Genomic DNA, 22,949 nt, shown 5'->3' with positions numbered 1-22,949 from the left:
AGAAATGAAATCTTGTCATTTGCGACAACATGGATGGAACTAGAGCGTATCATGCTTAGCGAAATAAGTCAAGCAGAGAAAGACAACTATCATATGATCTCCCTGATATGAGGAAGTGGTGATGCAACATGGGGGCTTAAGTGGGTAGGAGAAGAATCAATGAAACAAGATGGGATTGGGAGGGAGACAAACCATAAGTGACCTTAATCTCACAAAACAAACTGAGGGTTGCTGGGGGGAGGGGGTTTGGGAGAAGGGGGTGGGATTATGGACATTGGGGAGGGTATGTGCTTTGGTGAGTGCTGTGAAGTGTGTAAACCTGGTGATTCACAGACCTGTACCCCTGGGGATAAAAACATATGTTTATAAAAAATAAAAAATTAAAAATAAAAAAAATTAAAAAATAAAAAAAAGAAAAAAAAGAGGATTATCCACCATGACCAAGTGGGATTTATTCCTGGGCTGCAAGGTTGGTTCAACATATGCAAATCAAACAGTGTGATAATATACATTAATAAAAGAAAGAACAAGAACCATACGATACTCTCAATGGATGCTGAAGAAGCTTTTGACAAAGTACAGCATCCTTTCTTGATCAAAACTCCTCAAAGTGTAGGGATAGAGGGTTTATACCTCAGTATCATCAAAGACATCTATGAAAAACCCACAGCAAATATCATTCTCAATGGGGGAAAACTGAGAGCTTTTCCTCCAAGGCCAGGATCACAGCAGGGCTGTTCACTATCACCACTGCTATTCAACATCGTACTAGAAATCTTAGCCTCAGCAATCAGACAACAAAAAGAAATAAAAGGCATCTGAATTAGCAAAGAAGAAGTTAAACTCTCACTCTTTGTGGATGACATGACATTATGTGGAAAACCCAATAGACTCCACTCCAAAGCTGCTAGAACTCATACAGGAATTCAGTATAAGTCTCAGGATATAAAATCAATGCACTGAAGTCAGCTGCATTTCTATACACCAAAAGCAAGACAGAAGAAAGAGAAATTAAGGAATAGATCCCATTTACAATTGCACCCAAAACCATAATATACCTAGAAATAAATCTAACCAAAGAGACGATGAGTCTGTATACAGAAAACTATCAAGTACTTATGAAAGAAATTGAGGAAGACAGAAAGAAATGGAAAAACATTCCATGCTCATGGGTTGGAAGAACAAATATTGTGAAAATGTCTATGCTACCTAAAGCAATCTACACATTTTTTGCAATCCCTATCTAAATACCATCAACTTTTTTCAAATACATGAAACAAATAATCTTAAAATTTATATGGAACTAGAAAAGACCCTGAATAGCCAGAGGAATGTTGAAAAAGAAAGCCCAAGTTGGTGGCATCACTATTCTAGACTTCAAGCTCTATTACAAAGCTGAAATCATTAAGACAGTATGATACTGCCACAAAAACAGACACAGATCAATAGAACAGAATAGAGATACCAGAAATGGACACTCAACTTTATGGTCAACTAATCTTTGACAAAGGAGGAAAGAATATCTAGTGGAAAAAAGACAAATGGTATTGAGAAAATTGGACAGCCACATGCAGAAGAATGAAATTCAAAAATTTCCATACATCACACACAAAAACAGACTCAAAATGGAGGGAAGACCTCAGTGTAAGATGGGAATCCATCAAAATCCTTGAAGTGAACACAGGCAGCAACCTGTGGATGGAATATTATGCCATCATCAAAAAAACCCATAAAGCGAAATCTTGCCATTTGCAATCTTTGACCTCAGCCACAGAAACTTCTTCCTAGAAACACTGCCAAATGCAAGGGAAGCAAGGGCAAAAATGAACTATTGGGATTTCATCAAGATCAAAAGATTTTGCATAACAAAGGAAGCAGTTAACAAAACCAAAAGACAACAAGACATTTACAAATGACATATCAGATAAAGGGCTAGTATCCAAAATCTATAAAGAACTTATCAACCTCAACACCAAAAGAACAAATAATCCAATCAAGAATTGGGCAGAAGACAAGAACAGACATTTCTACAAAGACATCCAAATGGCCAACATACACATGAAAAGTGCTCCACATCACTCAGCGTCAGGGAAATACAAATCAAAACCACAGTGAGATACCACCTCATGCCAGTCAGAATGGCTAAAATTAACCAGTTAGGAAACGAAGATGTTGGTGAGGATGTGGAGAAAGGGGAACACTTCTACACTGTTGGTGTGAATGCAAGCTGGTGTAGTCACTCTGGAAAATAGTATGGAGTTCCTCAAAAAGTTGAAAATAGAGCTACCCAATGATCCAGCAATTGCACTACTGGGTATTTACCCTAAAGATACAAAGGTAGTGATCTGAAGGGCCATATGCACCTGAGTGTTTATAGCAGCAATGTCCTTAATAGGTAAACTATGGAAAGAGTCTAGATGTCCATCAACAGATGAATGGATAAAGAAGAGTGGTGTGTGGATGGAATATTATGCCATCATCAAAAAAACCCATAAAGCGAAATCTTGCCATTTGCAATCATATGGATGGAACTAGAGGGTATTATGCTAAGTAAATAAGTCAATCAGAGAAAGACAGTTAACATATGATCTCACTGACATGAGGAATTTGAGAAATAAGACAGAGGATCCTAAGTCAAGGAAGGGAAGATTGAAACGAGATGAAACCAGAGGAGACATACCATAATAGACTCTTAATCTCAGGAAACAAACTGAGGATTGTTGGAGGGGGTGGGGTGGGAAGGATGGGGTAGCTGGGTGATGGATACTGGAGAGGGTATAAGCTATGGTGAGAAAAATAAAAATAAATAAATAAAAAAGAAAACCCTAAAGCCACCACCAAAAAACCACTAGAACTGATAAATGGATACATTAAAGTTGCAGGATACAAAAGTAATATGGAGAAATCTGTTGCATTTCTATATACTAATAAGGAAGGAACAGAAAGAAAAAAGAAACAATCCCATTTACAACTGTACCAAAAATAAGAATAAACCTAACCAAAAAAGTGAAAGACCTATATTCTGAGAACTATAAAATACTTATAAAAGAAATTAATGAGGACACAAAGAAATGGAAAGACTTTCCATGCTCATGGGTCAGAAGAACAATTATTAAAATGTCTGTACTACCCAAAGCAATCTATAGATTCAATACAATTCCTATCAAAATACCTATTCTTTCTTAAGAATTTGAAGTCAACTCTTGAGATATAAATACTTCCTGGGTAATTTAGCTCATTAAGCCACTATTAACCATCAATACCTTGGGCACAAAGGAGTTTGCCGCTCTAGTCAGAGAGTAGATTCTGAAGTTCTGGGACTAGGGAAAGAAGTATTAATTAGTCTGAACTGAGACAAAATTATATTTATCTGTTAGAAAAGAATTTCAGCCAAAGATAATGGCATATCCTACTAATGAGGGCTTAAACAACTGGGAGTTTGTTAATCCTACATCATAAGAAATATGGAGGTAGGCAGCTGCTGGCATTGATTCAGCTGCTCAATAATCTCATCAAGAACATGGGTCCATTGCTACATTTTCTATACCATTCTTTGTGGGTTGGTTTTTCGTCCTTGAGTTACTACTCCTGTAGTAGTAGTAGTAGTAGTAGTAGTAGTAGTAGTAGTAGTAGTAGTGAGTTACTGCTACTGCCCCAGCTTTATGAAACATGGCCACAGTCAAAAACAGGAAGTGAGACACAGGGGGAGGGACAAAAGATGTGATTATGCTTTCTTTAGGGAAGAAAACATTTCCCAGGAGCCCTATTTTTTTTTTTCCCTTTACATTTTCATTTCCCAGAAGTTAAGGTTGGGAAAAAATAGGATTGATCTCTCTTACCAAATATCAATAATTTTGTCCTAGTACTTTAGTAAAATCTAGTTCAGCTAACAGGTAAATGAGATAAGGGAAATTCTTTTTGAGTAAAAACAGGAGGTATCACTAACCCTTCTGGGTGTTCTAGAAACAATGTAAGAAAAAATTTCCATTTTCACAGGTTTTTGCTTCATTGTCTTTCATGAAAGGAACAGGATGGATTTGGGTGGTAGGACCAGAGAATGTAATGATTTTTTTCTACCTTGTAGGGTCAGGATTTGAAGGTGTAGAGAGACAGCTTTCCAATTTTCTTATCAGTGTCAATTTCTAAGATACATATTCTTTTTTTTTTTAATAAAGACTTTATTTATTTGACAGAGAGAGAGCATAAGCAGGGGGAGCAGCAGAGGGGGAGGGAGAAGCAGGTTCCAGACTGAGCAGGGAGCCAGACTTGGGGCTAGATCTCAGGCCTCTGGGATCATAACTTGAGCTAAAGGCAGAGGCTTAATCAACTGAACCACCCAGGTATTCTTTTTTTTTTTTTTAAGGGGTATATTTTAAAATGGGTATTCTAGATATATATCATGGCAAAATTCTGCACTTCCTTCTTTGACCAGTGGAAGATTAACTGGCTGATCAAACATAGCCCTGCTCTTACTGGGGGAAGGAGTATTTGGGTCAGGGGAGCAACAAAGTTCTCCTCTACCCAATACCGATATGAGGAATAAGAGGTGTTAAAGAGCATAAAGTATGGATGTTGCCTGAACAATGGCCTCTTTTGTTATTATAATCAGGGGAAGAACCAGGAAAGTCAGTACAGAACCCAAGCTACTATTCAGAATCTGAAAGAAACATGGCAGCTTACAGCTGTATTCTAAATCCTAAAGTTTGGCTCAAGGCATCTCATGTTCGACACTGCTACCTTGGGCAGGTCTCTTGGGAAGGACCCATATTATTTCATTTTCTCTGAGTCATTGATCAACTATAGCTATGCTTAGAGGAAAATATATAGCCCTACATGCATGTATTATAAAGAAAATTTGAAAATTATTTATATAGGCAACGATCTCAAGGACTTAGAACAATAGTTGCAAATAAAATCCAAATAAATTAGAGCCAGGAAATAACATGGATAAAAGCATCAATTAATAAAACAGAAAATAAATGCACAATAAAGAAAACACAGAACACCTATAGTTGGTTCTTTGGAAATATTTTAAAACTGGCAAACTAGTCTTTATATGGACAAGAAATCTGCATATTGTAGGCAGCACACAAGGAATTCACAAGATTGAAAACTATTTTTTTTTAACATCAAGGTCATGGGAATATTAACAATTCTTTGTAATATCTCTATTTAACACAGGACAAAAAATACGGTCATACTACCTAATAGATGAGTCTTGTTTCTGGCATATCAGTTTCCTTCTCTTTTTGATCTGTCTTACGTCTTCATTGTCAAATCATTTTACACTTGATCTTAGCCAAAAGGCCGAGAAGCGATCAAATCATTTTAGAACATAATGAAGACTTAGTCTAATGGGGCTGTTGCCTTCTGGAAGTCTGTTCTTTACCTTACATGGTAAGAGTAGGGCAGAAATATTATGCATAAAAGAACATGTTACTTCATTGGAAAACAATGGAATCTGGGCAGAATGTATACTTACTTTATTAAGACTCAGCTTCTCTCCCTCATAGCTGTGGTATTTGGATTGTTAATATTCTAATACAAACAAAGGGAAGTGTTTAGGCTCCCAAACGAAGTTGGAGTTTTAATGTCCTTTACAAAAGGGTAAAAGAAAGGAATAAGAAAATGGGTTTTGATGGAGGCTTTTGAGGTAGCCTCATATAGACTGACCCTAGAAGGAAACTAGAATGCACTTTGCTCATAGGAAGCAAGGCTAGTTATGTCATATTCATTATCATCTTGAAAAATGCTCTTGACTCACAGAGTTTTATTAAATTCATGATGTAGTTGAAGATTAGCCATTCTTTTAAAGAATTCTTTGTGAGTACACTTGGCACATAATGAATGAATTTTCAGAAATAGTCATTCTCGCCTCTTTAGGTTGAGCTAGCAGTCTTCGGATTTTTAACTTGCTCAGGCCTGTTAGAGGTAAGATGGTGGCAAGATAAAGACTGAGCCAAAACTCCAATTATAAAGGGAGACTACCAACAGCATTATTTGAGGTAGAACAAGAAAAGGCTGTAAGGAACTTGATGCAGGATCTTGCCTTAATCATCTTTGTATCATATTGTAGAGGCCACATGTTTTGTTTTTCTTTGAACTGAACTGAATTGAATTAAATTGGATTGAACTGAATGAGGTTCTGGATCATGAGAGGCAGCCCAGAAATAAAGTCAGACCTTTGAAAATACACCACTTGTGAAATGAGCCAGAGGTGGGGGAAAGTGATATTTAGAGGGGTAGTGACACAAACTGGCCCATGATCAAAATTTTCCGCTCCAAAACATAAAAATCAATGAAGGAAGACTATGGGATGCAAGAGAAACCCAGTATGCAGAAATCACATAAACAGAGATGAACAACAGGTTAACTACCCTGTTCTCTAAACACAGGGACCCTGTACATAGTTAGGGCTCAATAAATACTGGCTGTTTGCTTTTCCTTCTTCTTAAATCATTAGTAAAAATAATTAGTTTAAATAAATAGTAACTGAACCATACTATGTGCTAGACTGTGCTTACATTTTACGTGCCACATCTCAATTAAATCTTACAAAAAAACTTACGTCTACACCTGGTATTTTTGTCTGACAAAAGGCTGAGGAGTCAGAGAGATTGGGAATACTTTTCCAAAGTGACACATGCTGATGACACGCTCTGAATGAAGAAAAAAATGAATAATCAATAAAGACATGAATGTACAAGTTCATGATTCAGTGCATGTGTGTGTGTGTGCGTGTGTGCGTGTACGTGTGCATGTCTGTGTATAAATGCATTTCTTCTTTCAGCTTTCATTAGCTCTCTACTTGGCTCACTCTTCATTAACTAACTACTTTTATTAGCACAAAAGTCTTTAGTAGTTTTAGTCTAATACTGAGAAATATGCCAACTAAAAAAAATATCTCTGTAAAGAAGCCATTTAGAATGTATTTTGAAGCCAGATTACCTATTTGAATACTAGCTACACTATTTATACTATTAAAAACTTGGGCAGGTTTCTTAGCTTCCACATGCTTCAGCTTTCTTACCTGTAAAATGAGGATTAAAAATAACATTGACCTCAGGTTTATTTTATGATGACTGAATGAGTTATTTTAAGTAACTACTTAGAAAAGTAGACAGGAATCATACTACATAAAAGCTAAGTGTTTTTATTTTTCCCCAACTTTATTGCTCTACAGAGTGAGGGTGTCCTAACTTTCCCTCAAGACTCTCAGAAAATGCCCATTGATGAGAAAGAGGGAAATGGGAGAGGAGAAACAAAAATACGAATCCAATAAGAAAGGTTAGGTTTTCCTTTTTTTCAGTGACAGACTTGACATCTGACCCATGTTTCAGTTGAGAAAGCCTTAACACTCTGAATTGGATTTCCCAGAGAACTAAATTCTCCAATTCTCCCCGAAAAGTCAGGTCCTGAAGTGGAAAGGGCAGATTTAAGGAACTATGGTGACATAGGTTCATTCCTCTTGGCAGTAATATAAGACAACAGCAATTTATGGGGAGAAAAGAAATTTATTCAGGCCCATGACTGTACATTACATTGTGTTTTCTCTCTTGGGGAGGAAGTTTGGAATGCATAGCAGTTCTGTGATCCAAAGCAGCTTGCTTGCCCCATAATGCGATACAAAGTGGTAATAGTCAGGAGTCTTGAGAAATGAGTCAGAAGGAGATATTGCTCTTTTGGTTCCGAGAAGCGGAAGCTTTGCTGGCATCCACCGCTTGTGAAGCTGTTTCTGTCCCAGATAGAGGTGAGATACATGAAGGTGGGGGAGGACACGGAACACGGAAAGGCATTGGTACTAATCTGATCAATTAATTCAATAAAGGGTGCCATCTGACTATGGAGCTGTCCGGCAGGAAATGTGTAAAAGCCCTACAGTGAAAACATGATTTCCGTTAATCGCCTGCTTTCATCATACAGATCCCTTGAGGCAGCCAAGCTGGCTTATCAAAGAACCTGCTACTGGCTCCTCTGCTGCGTAATGTCCTTCATGAGAGAAATCTGGGCCTCAGATTTACCTCAAATATGAAATACCATTAACTGCTCTATCCTCTTATTAATCCAGTGTATGGCCAGGAGCCAGGATTGTCCAATATTCCCCCTTCGGTTGTCAGTTACTCCTTGGTTACTCAATATATGTATCTGTCCATCTCTTCCTTTAATAATGGCTGTGGTTAAAAACCAGAAAAACACTGATGTGACCTTGGATATGGACCACATTACTGTTCATTACTTGCTTGAAAAGGGGAAAAAAATGCAAACAAGAATTATTCTTCATAAACTTGGTTTAATTCTTGCAAGCAAGTTTGTGAGTCATTTTATGAATGGCTCCCGCTTCAAATTAGGGCTCCTGTTTCCGCTTCCAATGAGCCTCTAGTATTACATTTAATATTGTTTCCTCTCAGCAATTGAAATGTACATCCCTGCTGGGTTGGTAAGAATAGAATTTCTTTCCTGAATTCTTTCTTCTTTCTGAATTGCTTCATTTTACTTCCCCCAAAACTAAAATAAAGTAATTTGTACCTAAAACTAGACAAAATTAACCTCATGTCTTGTTCTCCTTTTAGCTTGAGACCTGACTGCTTGGCACAGAGGGCTGCTTTCACTCATGGCCTCATTTCTTCACCTCTCCTCACTTTTTTCAGACAGGAAGAAAATGGCTTCCATGGGTAGCAAATGGCCTCAGGCAAAAGAAACAGCTCAAGGGGTTTTAGAACTCACTAAGGTGAAGGCTGATAAAAATGAAAAAAGCTCATAAAAATGCTATCAGAGCCTATGCCATCCATGAGATGGGTATCACCATATTCTTTCGCTCCTGGGTGTGTGTTTACTGTTCTCAGGCCTATTTGCTCAGACTGTAAATGATGTAAGTCAGGCTTTGGAGTGCTCTATCTCCTCTTGATTCTGTGTTCTTGAGCATACAAGCCATATCAAAAAGGTCTGTCTCACCTTTCTTACTTAAATGGCTATACCATGATGACAAAAAAATATTTATTGCCAATCTTCCTTCCTATATAGATGGCAAACATTACTAATACAGAATCCTCCTCAGCATAGTGTTTGGGGATGCTAATACCAATTGATTAGAACTATCATACCTGAAAACAACCCACTGGTCCCACTGCACCCCTCCCCCCACAAAACACAGAGAGAGAGAGAGAGAGAGAGAAAGAGAGAGAGACAGAGAGAGCTATTTAATCTGCTTTAGGCTTGAAGAACCAAGTCCTTAAACATTGTTATTTAGGTAGTAGGTAAGAGTCAGAAAGGACAGAAATTTGTAGGATGAACCATACCATGCATGAGAAATCTTTTATCTAAATTTCTCTTCAGCACTAGGGTGGCAGCTAGGAAAGGGAGGAACAAATTCAAGCTCTCATAGAGGTTACAATCAATAATTAGTATCATTTATTAATTTAAAAAAATCTCCTGGTGATTCACAGACCTGTACCCCTGGGGATAAAAATATATTATATGTTTATAAAAAATAAAAAACTGAAAAAAAAATCTCAAAATAGTTGCCATGTCAACACAAGTATTGACATTGTCATTAATTCAACCATCATCACTTGTACTAGACAGGAAGAAGAAATAATTTAAGAAGGAGAGCTATGACCAGAAAAGCAAAACCTTCCTAGAAAAACTCATCATCCTTCCACTCATACAGCACTTGCCAGAACTGTGTCACATGACTGCCTTAAACTGCTAAGGAACCTAGGAAATACTGTCTTTGCAAGCTAAAACATAGGTGTCCCTAACACAATGGGAATTTCTGTTAGCAAGAAAAAAGAGAATATGTTTTGGGTCAGTAACTAACCATATTGGGCCAAGTCTCCTTAGTACACACTTCCATAATATAACTATATTTTTTTCTTATTATTTATACAGACAAAAATATATACTTGCTGGCTATGCCAACAGATCCTGAGCTCTGAACTTGCTGAGTATATGTCTGGGTTTTACCAACCACTTCATTTCCAGGAAACACCTCAGTGTCTGCAATATAACAGCCACTCAAAATGTATTTGTTAAAAAATGGATAAACTTCCACCACACTTTTTTAGGCAAGTGGTTTCTCCTACCTAGTTTACTACATTTCTGCATAACAGCTCAATTCATCTCCTTGTTTTCACATCACTGGCTGAGTGATCCCTTTAAAATGATCTGTAACAAAGTTAAAGGAAACAATAGTTTGCCATTATCTTAAGGATAATTAAGGTAATGCTCTGATTCCAGAACATGATTTACAAGGGCCTTAATAACTTCATACTCTGGTATCTTTCTTTCCTCATCACTTACCTTTCCCTGCTTCTCACTCTATCTATATAGTACCTATTTTTCAATTTCTGAAAGGAGACATATTCTCTTTTTTGACCTGAGGTATAATTTACATACAGTAAAATTCAGCTTTTAAAAAAAATACAGTTTTATGTGCTTTGACAAAATGAATAGAGTTGTGTGACTATAATATGGTCAATATAGAGAACTTTTCTACCACCTCCCCAATTCCCCCATATCTAGCTAACCTCTGTCCCTGCCTCCAGTCCCTGGTAAACAATGGATAGCTTTCTGTCTCTATGGTTTCCTTTTTCTCCAGAAAAACATATAAATAAATTCATGCAACATGGAGCCTTTGGAGTCTAGATACTTTGATTTACCATAATATTTTTGAAATTATTAATCCATGTTAGAGAACATGGATTAATAATGAGCCCTCTTTATTCATGAGTAGTCATCCATTGCGGATATACCACAGTATATACATTCAACAGTTAAAGAACATTAACTTTGTTGCCAATTTGGAGTAATTAGGAATAAAACCACTATAAACATTCACATAATGGCTTTGAATATGGTATGAATGTGTTATCTTTTCACCTTGGAGTAGGACTACTAGATCATACTTTAAGTATTATGTTTAACTTTATGAGAAACTGCTTTCTATACTGTTTTCCAAAGTGGCTGAACCATTTTGTTTTCCTATAATATTATCTTTTAATGCTGGCCTTTAGCTTGTCTTGTGATTCCTCCACTCATCTCCTTCACTCTGTTTACTAATACTTATACTTTAGGTTTCTTCTTGGTGATTGCTTTCTTTGGGAAAGTCTTCCCTGCTCCCAGGTCTGGATTGATGTATCTCCTGTATTCTGTTATATTGTTGCATATCTTATCAATTAATATTGCATAATGTAAAAGAATGTGAATATAAGATTATTTCAATCTAAATTTGAACTAAGCTGGCAAGATTACAGATGCCAACTATTACAACATACAAAGGGATGTGTCATACTGTCTTAGTAGAATTTATAAAAGAGGTAGCCCATATTTATTTTTTTCAACTATGGCTTAGTACTCGTGAAGAATATATAAGAGAACTGAGGTTAAACATATAGGAGAGAAAATTCCCTTGGATAAGTTATATGGAGTAAGTCTACCTACTCTGTTCTTTAATGTTTCCATTTACCATCAAGATAAGTGAGAGAGGATTCCATAAGAGAACTTGGATAGCTTGATCTTTGTTCCTTAGTGTCTGTGGGATCATTGCAACTGGTGCTGAATCCTTTTTCAGAAATGCCTAAAAATGTGAGATTTTTACTAGATGACTCCTTTGATGGTGGGAAAAAATAGAGGTGACACCATTGGGAAAGTTGTGGACAACTAGGACAAAGGATGTGCATTTTTCATGGACCATTGGGGGCTATGTAATAGATATCTCTTCTTTACCCATCTGAAAAAGAATTGACCTAAGTGAACTGCCTGTAAAGGTAATGAGATCTCCAACAGAGTCTGTGTCAAATGGAGTCTCTCTGGTAGAGTTGCTGATCATAGTTGAGAAGTAAAGATCCCCAATAATGATGATGATCACCCACAGGTGTGCTCTAAGGGAGATCAGACAGAGATCATGGCAATGCCAGCAGTACAGGACTATTTCTCCCATTTCTTTCATTTTCCTCAGATAAACACCATCAAACTAGAAAAAAATAGAGATATCTAAGAGGGGAGGGTTGAAAATGCTAGGAGGGGGAATTAGAGGAGAGGAAATAAAAAATAATAAATAATTTATTCAGAGCTTGTATTTTGACATTCATCTTGTGGTCAATTATTTACTACTATAATTGATGATATAAATAAACATTTGACATATAGATCTTTCTGTATTTCCTATCATTTTCTTAAACACCATTCCTAGATGTGGAACAATTGAAATTCAAAGTCCTAACAGTTTTGAGACTCTTAAAACTTAATTTTTAATTTACAGTCCAAAATGGCTTATGGTTTATGTTCATAAGGGTACATACCTTGATAAATCTCACCATCAAACAAAATAAGCTTTAAGAAAAATCTGTTAAATTGATTAATGCAAAGAAAAATATCATTGCTTTAAATTCAATCTTCATGGGATTAAATTTTGTTGTATGTTTATTTTCCACTTTTGTTTTCTCTGGATGACTTGTTGGTTAATATCTGTTAACATTATTTCTATTCAGAAGACTGTATTTTTATCTAGATGAGATAAATTACGGCAAGGTATGTACTTTTTGATCTAGGTCTCTTCATGTCCTGTGTACTTATTTTTGAGAAAAACTGTATTTTCAAACATAAACAACTGTGTTATCCTATCAGGCTTCCTTAAATGCATATTCTCCCTTCTTACTCAACCAGAAAATCAATCCAACCAATTAATGTGTTGGAGAACGGAAAAAAAAAAAAAAAATGATGCTTCTGTATAGCAGCCCTTCCTGTCACTTGGAAATGCATCTTAAATGTTTCAAGGAACATTAACATGAGTATATGAATGGACATCCCCAGAGAAAGAGAGAGAGGGAAGAGGAAGGAAGGAGAATGTGTGTGTGTGCTGGGGATAGAGGTCAGTCTGACAATTGTTACTTAAATGGTTCTAGTATTCTAATTCAGTTATGACATTCAGGGAGCAGAAAGGGGGGGAAACAAAGCTGAACTTTTCATTTTAGATACAACCTATTTTTTGAGATGGCTGATAAAAGTGTATAATAGGAAACTACAATTCCCATGAAATCTGATTGAACAAATAGGAAATAAAATAAGTTTTCTTGGGGGTCTCTAAACTGTGATTGAGAAATAAGAGGGGACATACTCTCAGCAATCTTCTTCTTTACACGGTTTTGGTCAAGTACTTCATTGTGACAAAGCTGGTCTCAGCCCAGAGAAACTATGAGTCAAAAAGAAAATAAAAAATAGTAATAAACACATTTATCTGGTACTTACTGTCTCCCAGATACTAATAAACAATTATTCCACATATACTGTCTTATTTAACCCTGTCAAGCTCATGAGGTTAGTATAATAATTGTGCTAAGTTTATACAAGAGGAAACTGAGGCTTAGAGATGGTGAGTGACTTTTCCAATATCACATAACTAATAAATAGCGCAGGTGTTATTTACATTGAGAACATTAAAAAATCTAGGGCCTCTGGTTCTAAACACTAGGCACATCATTTCAGCTTCAGTCCCACCAGGCTAGGGTAGACTCATGTTGTTCCGATCCTTTCCAAACATACCAAACCATCCACCCAATCCCACCTCTGTCAAACTCTTCCATATTTTGTTATTAATTTGAAGGTTCAGTGTAAAATGAAAATGTGGAGCTCCGGCTCAGGCTGGAGATGCTAAACTTTCCTTCCCATGGGGATGGCATCTCAACCAGAGCAGATGAGTGATTCGAGAGATTCTGGAGATAATAACTACTATATCAGGAGATACTAGATATCTTAAACAAAAAAAAAAAATAGGAAATAAGATGAGAAATAGGTCGCTGCCAAGTCACCTGATAAATAAACCATGGGACTGCCAGGTAGGGTTGGTTTTCCTTGTAAAGCTGGCTTTAGCACATCTCAAAATTTTGAACAAGAAAAATAAGAGATTCAACAAAGAGCCTGGCATATACTATTGTAGTTAATAAATGTTTGCCAATATTATTAATGATATTTGGGATACATTCAATTTTGAAAATTTAAATAAATTGTTAGAAAAATGCTTGTCTCCTATCTATCACATTACTATCGAAGCACACCTAAAATTCTTTAATCATTACAATAAAAAATGTATTGAGCAACAACTAAGTACCAGACACTTCCTGAGTATGTTATGTTCATTATCTTATTCCATTCCCATAATAAGTTCCTGAGGAAGTATTGTCAAGCCATTTCATAAATGAAGAAACTTAAGGTGAGTAAAGTTAAATAAATGCCCAAGATATAATAGTTAATGAAAGATTAAGATCCAGCCTTCAGTCTTTCTGATGACAAAGTCTGTGTTGTTTGTTTGTTTGTTTTTTAAGATTTTATTTATTTATTTGACAGACAAAGATCACAAGTAGGCAGCGAGGTAGGCAGGGAGAGAAGGGGAAGCAGGCTCCCTGCTGAGCAGAGAGCCCGACTCAGGGCTAGTTCCCAGGACCCTGGAATCATGACCCGAGCCAAAGGCAGAGGCTTAACCCACTGAGCCTCCCAGGTGCCCCCAAAATCTATCTTAACCTGAGTTATACTGTCTGGATTAGTGATTCTCAACCCTAGCTATACATTTAAAAATGCAAAAAAGCAAAAAAGCTGATGCTGATAACCCAGCCCACATTATTTTAATAAGAATACTGACGAGTAAGAACCAGTGGTTGAACATACGTAAATGTGCTTCACGTGATTCTCATGGGCAGTCAAGGTTGAGTCAATTGACCTAAATGGTATAATGCACCTACAAAGCTCTTACTTTTAATATAGCATGTATTAACTCATATTAGCAGACCATTTGGAATTTATGAAAGACACTGGAAACTCCAATTTATTTATTTTTATCCCAAAAGTATTTTTAAGGTAAACGCCAAAGAATATCCACTGTAAGAAAGCAAAGTTATTCTATTTTGCACAAGAAGAAAGAGTTGTTATTGACATGACCTTGAATAATCTTTTATAGACGGGTGTGGGAGGATAATTTATTTTCAAACTTAGAAAAGTAAAAGCATCTGTGTATTGACCTGAAAGAATGTGTGGAAAACATAGGATGAGGAGAAGAATTACTACACAATTTGGATCAGGAAATGTCAGGGTGGGCGGATGTGGGATGATAGAAAAGGAGTGTGTCATGAATACTTCATAAGAGGGCCCGCCCCCTTCACATTTGTAAGTGTCATTTATAATGGGGTGAGTAATAGCGTTAAGATGTGTGCTCTGTGATATGTTCCTTTATCTGAACAAATATAAGGCAACCTAGATAAAACTCTTATCCAACGCCAGCACATGCAAACCAGAGATGTGATGTTGATGATTTGAGCCTCAGTCCCAACAGGAGGGTAGTTTTCCAGATAACTTCCTCAATTCCCCTACCTAATTCAGGGGGAAAAAAAAAAAAAAAAAAAAAGGGTTTATAAACAAAGTCACGAGTATCCCAAATGTTCTGCTCATTAATTTTATTCTCCAGTATATCTGACTAGAATCATAAAATCAACAGACTGATGTGTGCAAAGAGATACAGATGACAGCTACAGAGAGATACTTCCATCAGTTTAAAACAAGTAAAACACCTGACTAAATCATGTCACAGGCCACCAAGCCAAATACAACTCTACTATAAAACTGCCATCATTTTGTAATTTGTACATTACCAAGTTAAGGAAAAAAACTGGAATGATGAGTGTGTTAGGGATTTAAGGGCAAGTCCCCATAGATATTGACACTAGATATTATGGCAATTTGCCTACTTTGCTTCTGGAAAATATCTCCATTACATTGAACAAAAGTATAAATTACAGTGGGATTTTTTTTCTAACAGCATTTAAAATGGGGCATATTTTACGACAATGTGGAAGATGCTGGTATAAGCAGCATAGGTTTTTGAATTGTAATGGGCTGAATTCAATTATGATTTTCCACTACTAACAACAAAATATTTCTGGGCAAGTGGTTTAGTGCAGTTGAAGCTAATTTTCTTTATCTATAAAATGGGAATAATAATCAGCATTTAGGATTATTCTGAAGCTAATAGACAGTGTCTGTCAAGCAGAAGTATAATTTACCTAGGATGATGATTATTATTTTATTATATTCCTATTATTAGAAGTTAATCCACTCTCTTAATGTCTTGCTAAGGGCCTGTGCTTTCATATCCTGGGACTCAGTCATGCTTTGTCCATTTTCTCTCAGAAGAAAAAAAAATCACTAGCACAGACGGTAGTTCTGATATTAGGCCTACCTAACCAAGGAAGGACATGTACTAGGGGAACTGACCAAGCTATTGAAGTTAAGAAGAGGTTCCCATTGGCAGGCAAAGTCCAGTGCTCAATGTGGTAATGACTGGCACAATCCATCTAAGTTTCTAGTGACAATCTTAAAGCAGTTAGATAGGTCAGCAGTCAAGAAAAGTAATGGCCAGGAACTCACCAGGTCTACTGGCTTACTGTCTTATAGTTAAATTAAGAGTTCCAAATCCAGGTTCTAGGTCGATGAACAAAACAGATTCATAAGGATAAAAACCAAGGGAGGTGCTTATTTATAAGAACTCAGGTATGACTTAGAATTTAAGCACTGAGACAACATCCAAACTTTCATTTTTGGTTAGAAGACTTACTGTAGATACAGCAAAGATAACTTGATGGAGAGCTGCTGTTACTATTACTATACAGGTACAATATTAACTCTTCCTAAAAAATCCAGAAGAAAAGAATTTACATGTTTCCATGGCAGAATAAATTAACTCTGTAAGGGTACACAAATTTCTTAAGGTTAGATAAGCAGATAAGTGAATTCCAGATCCAATATTGAAATCCAGGGTTATTTGGCTTTAAAACAATGGGCTGAACGAAGAAATAACATGCTATCCCCAAAAGAATAAAATAAAATAAATTAAATTGAATAAAAGTGAAAACAACACCAAAACTCCTATTTCAACTCACAGTGGTTCTGGCAACAGGAGAGGAGAAGTTCAAACATGCATCTGATAACCAAAGGTCTCTTGAAATGGAAAACCAGATCTTAAGAGTCTGACAGAGTATGATAGCTTGGATTCCTACCCAAAGGACCTCAGCTGGAAATTTTTGATCATATGGATAGTAGAAGATTCATGATTTCTTATCTCTCACCATTGTTAGGAATCTCTAAAACCTTATGGACTCTAATGGAGTTCAGATTTATACACCATGAAATAATATATATGCAGTTTAATCATCCTGGTCACTATGTTTTCTTATCACAATATTTAAGACAGGAATTGTCTTTGACTCAATGATAGAGAAGATCTGAATATTGGTAAATCCACCAGATTATTTCCTTTTCAGTACAAGTTGTTTTCTGTTAACCCTGATGCCAAGGGTTTATTTAGTTAATCTTCTTGTGATTTCTGAACTGTATTTAGAGAATCACTAGAAACATTTTTTTTCCTACCTCACTGTTATTAATATTCCATGGTGCCTCTGGCTCTCTGTGTCTTCTGAGGCATGTACAAATGTCCAAAGAGAAAAAGCTAGGGACTCTTCTCATTTCTCCACTCAGGAAATATCAGGAAGGCACCTAATTTCTTCATGGAGGAAGAGGAGAAAATAAAGAAGAGTTTAAGCATTCTTTAGTCCTGTGAAGTTTGGGGGAAGCAGTTTTAGAGAGAGGAAATAACCTTCCTTACCTACTCTCCATAATTCTGTTTATAAGTTCTTACTGGGATTTTGGAAGAGGTAATGGGGTAAGAAAACTAAATCTTCCAGCTACTAAACAGAAAATTTCTTGAGTAAATACTATGGACAAATTCTCTAAATATTTTGTAATGGCATTTTATGCCATAAGAATATTCACTTACTTTATTCACTATTCTCTTGTCCATCTTCGTTTATTCAGATCTCATTCTACCTGAGATGTTCTTCAAGGGGTCATATTAAACACAATTATTGTTATTTACTGGGTACCAACATGCATAACTTTTCCCTCAATAGTTCCCCCACCTTTTCCTACCCTTCTAGTGGCCTAGGAGACTTAAACAAACACATCTATCAAAATATTTTATTTATTTATTTATTTTTAAGGAGGGAAAGGCAAGACGGAGCGGGAGAGAATCTTAAGCAGGTTCCATGCACAGGGCTGAGCACCACATGTGTCTCAATCTCACAACCCTGAGATCATGACCTAAGCTATAATCAAGAGTTGGACACTTAACCAACTAAGCCACCCACGTACCCCAAATACTCAGCTTTCAATCTCGGAAAAATATCTGCATGATGGAGAATCTAGTTCAATGGAAAAACTAAAGAGCAATAAAGAATCCACTTTCTATGGTATATTAAAGGAGGTAAGATGGCACTTCCCACCAAACAAATAATCTTACATAGTAATTGAGACATAATTTATTTTCTTTAGGAAAATCCATTTTCCCCACTTAAAAACATAATGAAGATAGCTATTCTCAGTGGTATCCAGCATTACAGGTAGGCAATTTACAGGAGATGAATTTCCCACTTCAGATGTTGTAGAGTAGTAAATTGGTAAAGGGCTCTTGAATTTACTGAAATCATCACATGCACAAATATACTGAATGCTATTTATGTGTCTTTGTAGCTTACAAATTTAATGAGGCTGAGATCTGAAGAATAAAAAAATATTTCCACTACAAAAATGAAAAAAATGTTGGAATGAATTTTAGGTTTGTTGCACACTTAAGATCCCAAAACCCAAACAAAATTTTTCTTCCATAAGATCACATGGAGTAAAAATGAGTAAATGTTCATTAGGATCTTTGTTTAAAAGACATCAAAAGATTGCTGACAATCTCACCATTTCATTCCTCTCACTATCATCTGTTGTAGACATAATATGTTCTACTTCGAGAAAACCTTGAGCACCTTATAAATTGTTGGTACTCCTCATGGAATGTGGATTGTGTAGCTATTGGCCTGGAATGTATAAACTATGAATTAAGTGTCACTTGAATGGAAAATTATTTGAAGAAAGTACACTATGATTCACTTCTAATGAATGCTTTCATACGTCTCTGCAAATGTATTCACCCAAAGAAGTTCTCATAGAAGCAGGCCAAGAAACTTCTTTCCTGTAATATTTTATCTAGCAAATTTTAAAGTCAAATAATTCACTAAATCTATGAAATTTCCTTTTATTTTTAAGTAGCACTCATAGAAATTTCCTGTGCCTGACTACAATCCCACCAGAGAGCCAACTGAAATTATAATGTTACAGCCCACAAAAGCAGATATTCCCCAAAAGACAATGAGAACACTTGATAAGAGATATAAAAGCATAAACAAAATGCTTTGTTATTTAACCTACCTCAAGCTACTTGTATATATCTTATCTCCTTTAAGAAAGTAAGTGCCACCCAAGAGCTACTGAAGTAAACTTTTGGACTTTGATCTATTATTTTTATGTTTCAAGGTTATAGTATTTTCTGATTAAAGAAAAACTGTGAATCTTATATAATAAAGACTTAAAACAATTAAACAAAAGTAATATGTATATTTTTGGTTCCTAGTAGCTGGGACTCAGCTCAGTGTTGTTGGCTGTTGGTTATGTAACATTATCAAGGACAGATTTTTATACTGCACCAGATTGTAGGGAACCTCCTTGTGAATAAGGACTTATCCAAAGACAAAAGCCAGTAGTAAATATTGACCAAAGTGTGTTGTGATTAGCTTTGTGTTAAGGAACAAGGATTTGTGACAATTTTTTTGTCATCTGGAAAATGTAATGGCATTCAGAGCATTTGGTTATGATTGCAGTTTTTAAGTACAAGATGAGAAGGGACTAGAATTAACACAGGGGCATTTGGGAGAGACAGGGGAAAATGGATCTAAAAAACCTCTAGATATAAAAGACTTTCTATATTTTGTTTAAATGGGAAGAGGGGGATTGAGGAGGCAGGTATCCAGAATGATACCAAATGCCCTAGTTTAGAAGGCAGCATCAACGATTTTAAGAGAGCATGGTAGAGAACGATTAGAAAAATAGAAGGTCTTTTTAAAGGTGCCCAATTATAGATGCCTATAATTGAAGGTGGCTGAATCAAACAAATGATTAGAACTCTGTAAAATCAAGTCTGGGATGTAGGAAGGTACACTCTTTCCTTCCCCAGTCTTTCCTTTCTCTCTCAGGAAATTCATGGGACACTTTCAGAGGATGAATCGAATACCCCTGAAGTAGCTGAACTTATGACTACAGTTGTGTCACAAATGCCTAAGGGTCTCTATTCTTATTTTAGTTAGCTTAGGGTCCTATGTTAAGCTCCATCTTGTCCTGCTCTTCCTCTGGATTTTAAAAAGCAAGGAATGCTCTCTCATCATATTTCCTCAACCAACATTGTCAGGCAGGTATGTCTTTACAGTAAAGGCCAGAGAAAGATTAGAATGTCTTATTACTGTGAGTCCTAAAACTCAGCCACTCAGTTTTATACCATTATTGTCATAGTCTGAGAATTTTAAATGCTTTAATTCCAGATGGTTGAGAGAAAGAATACTGAATTAATACTGAACTATTTTTGTCCTCAACTATTTTACTAATAAACTGTGCTATTAAAATTTTGTTTTAGTATTTTCTTTCACATTTTATATTTGGACTGCTATTCATAGAACTTTATCTTATTTAATTTTCACATGGTATTGGTATGTAGAGCTTTTTAAATCTCTGCTTAAGTTTCTAGTTACAGAATGCTGTTTTTGTTTTTGTTTTAACTAGATAAAATCTAAGGTCTCTCTGGTTCTATTATCATGAAAAAGGACATACATAGCTTATAGAAAGAAAAAAAAATTCATGGGAAAGACACAAACTACATATACATTTTTATAGACAAAAGTCTCTATGTTTGTAGTTTGTAGGATGGAAAATGTGAAAGTTACTTACCAGTCTTGGGAAGAGAATTACGATGGGGCTTCACTTCTGGAAGAATTTGCTGTTGGAGGTGAGATTTTAGAAAACCAAAAAAGAGGAAAGAAGGTAGACTTAAAGTAAAAGATCATTCCAAGAATAGCAAATGGCATGATTGAGAATATAAGTGAGAAAGGGCTCATAGGGGATAGGGTAGGAGGTGAGAATACAAAGAAAGAGCAAGCAGTGGCTTCTTTGCTCCTCCACACCTTCTGCATGACAATTAATCTAAATATGCAGAAGGAGATGGGAAGGAAGAGTGGCCAATATTAGATAATCTAGGGAAGCCCATGAATTTGATCCTTGGAGTCTGGGCAAAGAAGCACAAACTTTATGGTCTCCACTAAGGCCAAGGGAATAGGTAGGTTCTAAATACAGAAGTTGAACCTGTGATTTGGTTGGGAAGCCAGAAAGAAGGTGCAGTTATAGAAGACATATGAAGTCCAAGCATTAAAGCTCACTCACGGATTTGCATTTCACAGAAAATGTGAAGTAGTCTTCTCTTCCTTGAAGAGTTGGGTTGCCATAGGATACTGGAGAAAGGAGCTCAGCTGTAGGAAGAAATACTCTTTTTTACAATGGGATGAAATTGGACTAAAAGTAAGTAGATTATAAGTGGCAGCTTTGGACCAGATACATTCTGTGGCCAAGTCTGCTAAACCTGGGAATTTGTTAGAAATGCAAAATCTCAATCTGTACTCCAGACCTACTGATCTGAATCTGTTTTGAGAAACACTGTCTTTAACACTCTTATTTTTAGTGTTCTCATCTGTAAAACAGGGGCAGTGGCTTCCTTATAAGGTTGTTGTAGTGATTAAAGAAAATAACCTTCCCAAAGTATTTAGCAGGATACTTGGCACAGTTTGTTCAAATAACTGGAAGTTGATGTATTAATATTAGTAATAGTGTATACTGCAGAATTATTTTTTTAATTAAAAAAATGTTGAAAAATTAGCTAAATCCCCGTTCAGAGTTGAACATTCTAATACCTAATCCACAAACAGAATTTGATCTTGCAGGGTATCGATTGCCTGCAATTTAACCTACTTTTAGTAGAAAATGATCAGGTGAGTGAATTTATTTTAAATGGTCTCTAAATTGGCTGAATTGTGCTAAGAGATTATTATTACGTGAGGTTCTGAATCATTTTCTGTATCAGTGACTAAGAAAGGGAATTGTGAGCGGAGAAACCAATTGTCAGATTAACACAGTTCTAATATGCAATGCAAATATTATGCTACTGAAATAAAAGTGCAAAACTGCCCTTAATTACTCAAACCATTTCTCCTAGAACATGAAAGGGCTTGTTTTGTCTCTTAGCTTCAATTTATTCCAATTATTCTGTTTTTAAAATAAATATTGTATTTAAAAAATTCATTTGAAAGAGGAAGAGAGCACGAGTGAGGGGAGAAGTAGAGATAGAGGGAGAAGCAGGCTCCTTATTGAGCATGGAGCCAGCCCATTTGGGGCTTGATCCTAGGACCCTGAGATCATGACCTGAGTTGAAGGCGGACACTATCGCCATCTGAGCCACCTAGGCACAATTATTCCAACAATTCTTGATCAGGTTTGCGAATAGGTTCAAAAGATATTTAGACCTGACAACTTTTTTTTTTTTTTTTAAGATTTTATTTATTTATTTGACGAAGAGAGATCACAAGTAGGCAGAGAGAGAGAGAGGGAAGCAGGCTCCCCACGGAGCAGAGAGCCTGATGTGGGACTCGATCCCAGGACCCTGAGATCATGACCTGAGCTGAAGGCAGTGGCTTAACCCACTGAGCCACCCAGGTGCCCAAGACCTGACAACGTTTTAATCAACCCCAAAATCTTTGCTCTTCTAGCTACAATTTATAGAATTGCTGCACTCTCTATTACCACATTTTTATCTACTTTTTCTTAATTATCTAGAGGCAAAAAAATTATTTAAACATCACAATCTCTACACTAGACCAAAGACAGCATGACTCTGATGTCCTCACAGAAGGAAACAGGGCTAACATAATGATCACAAGTGATCGTGATTACTACAGGAGTTCTAATCTCCAATATTTATTAATGTTTAATTC

The 22,949-nt window shown here is 36.2% G+C and overlaps 1 long non-coding RNA gene across 1 annotated transcript in view; it reads right to left on the bottom strand.

Annotated features, from left to right (window-relative positions):
- LOC116599376 overlaps positions 1-22,949 on the bottom strand; it is a 331,220-nt gene that overhangs the window by 75,851 nt on the left and 232,420 nt on the right. The window contains exon 2 of the long non-coding RNA XR_004289347.1: positions 13,115-13,189. This is a non-coding gene — a long non-coding RNA (uncharacterized LOC116599376). The remainder of the gene's footprint in view (positions 1-13,114; positions 13,190-22,949) is intronic.

Source organism: Mustela erminea, chromosome 9 (genome assembly GCF_009829155.1).
Source record: "Mustela erminea isolate mMusErm1 chromosome 9, mMusErm1.Pri, whole genome shotgun sequence".
NCBI lineage: Eukaryota > Metazoa > Chordata > Mammalia > Carnivora > Mustelidae > Mustela > Mustela erminea.
This window is presented reverse-complemented; position numbering and strand designations above follow the sequence as displayed.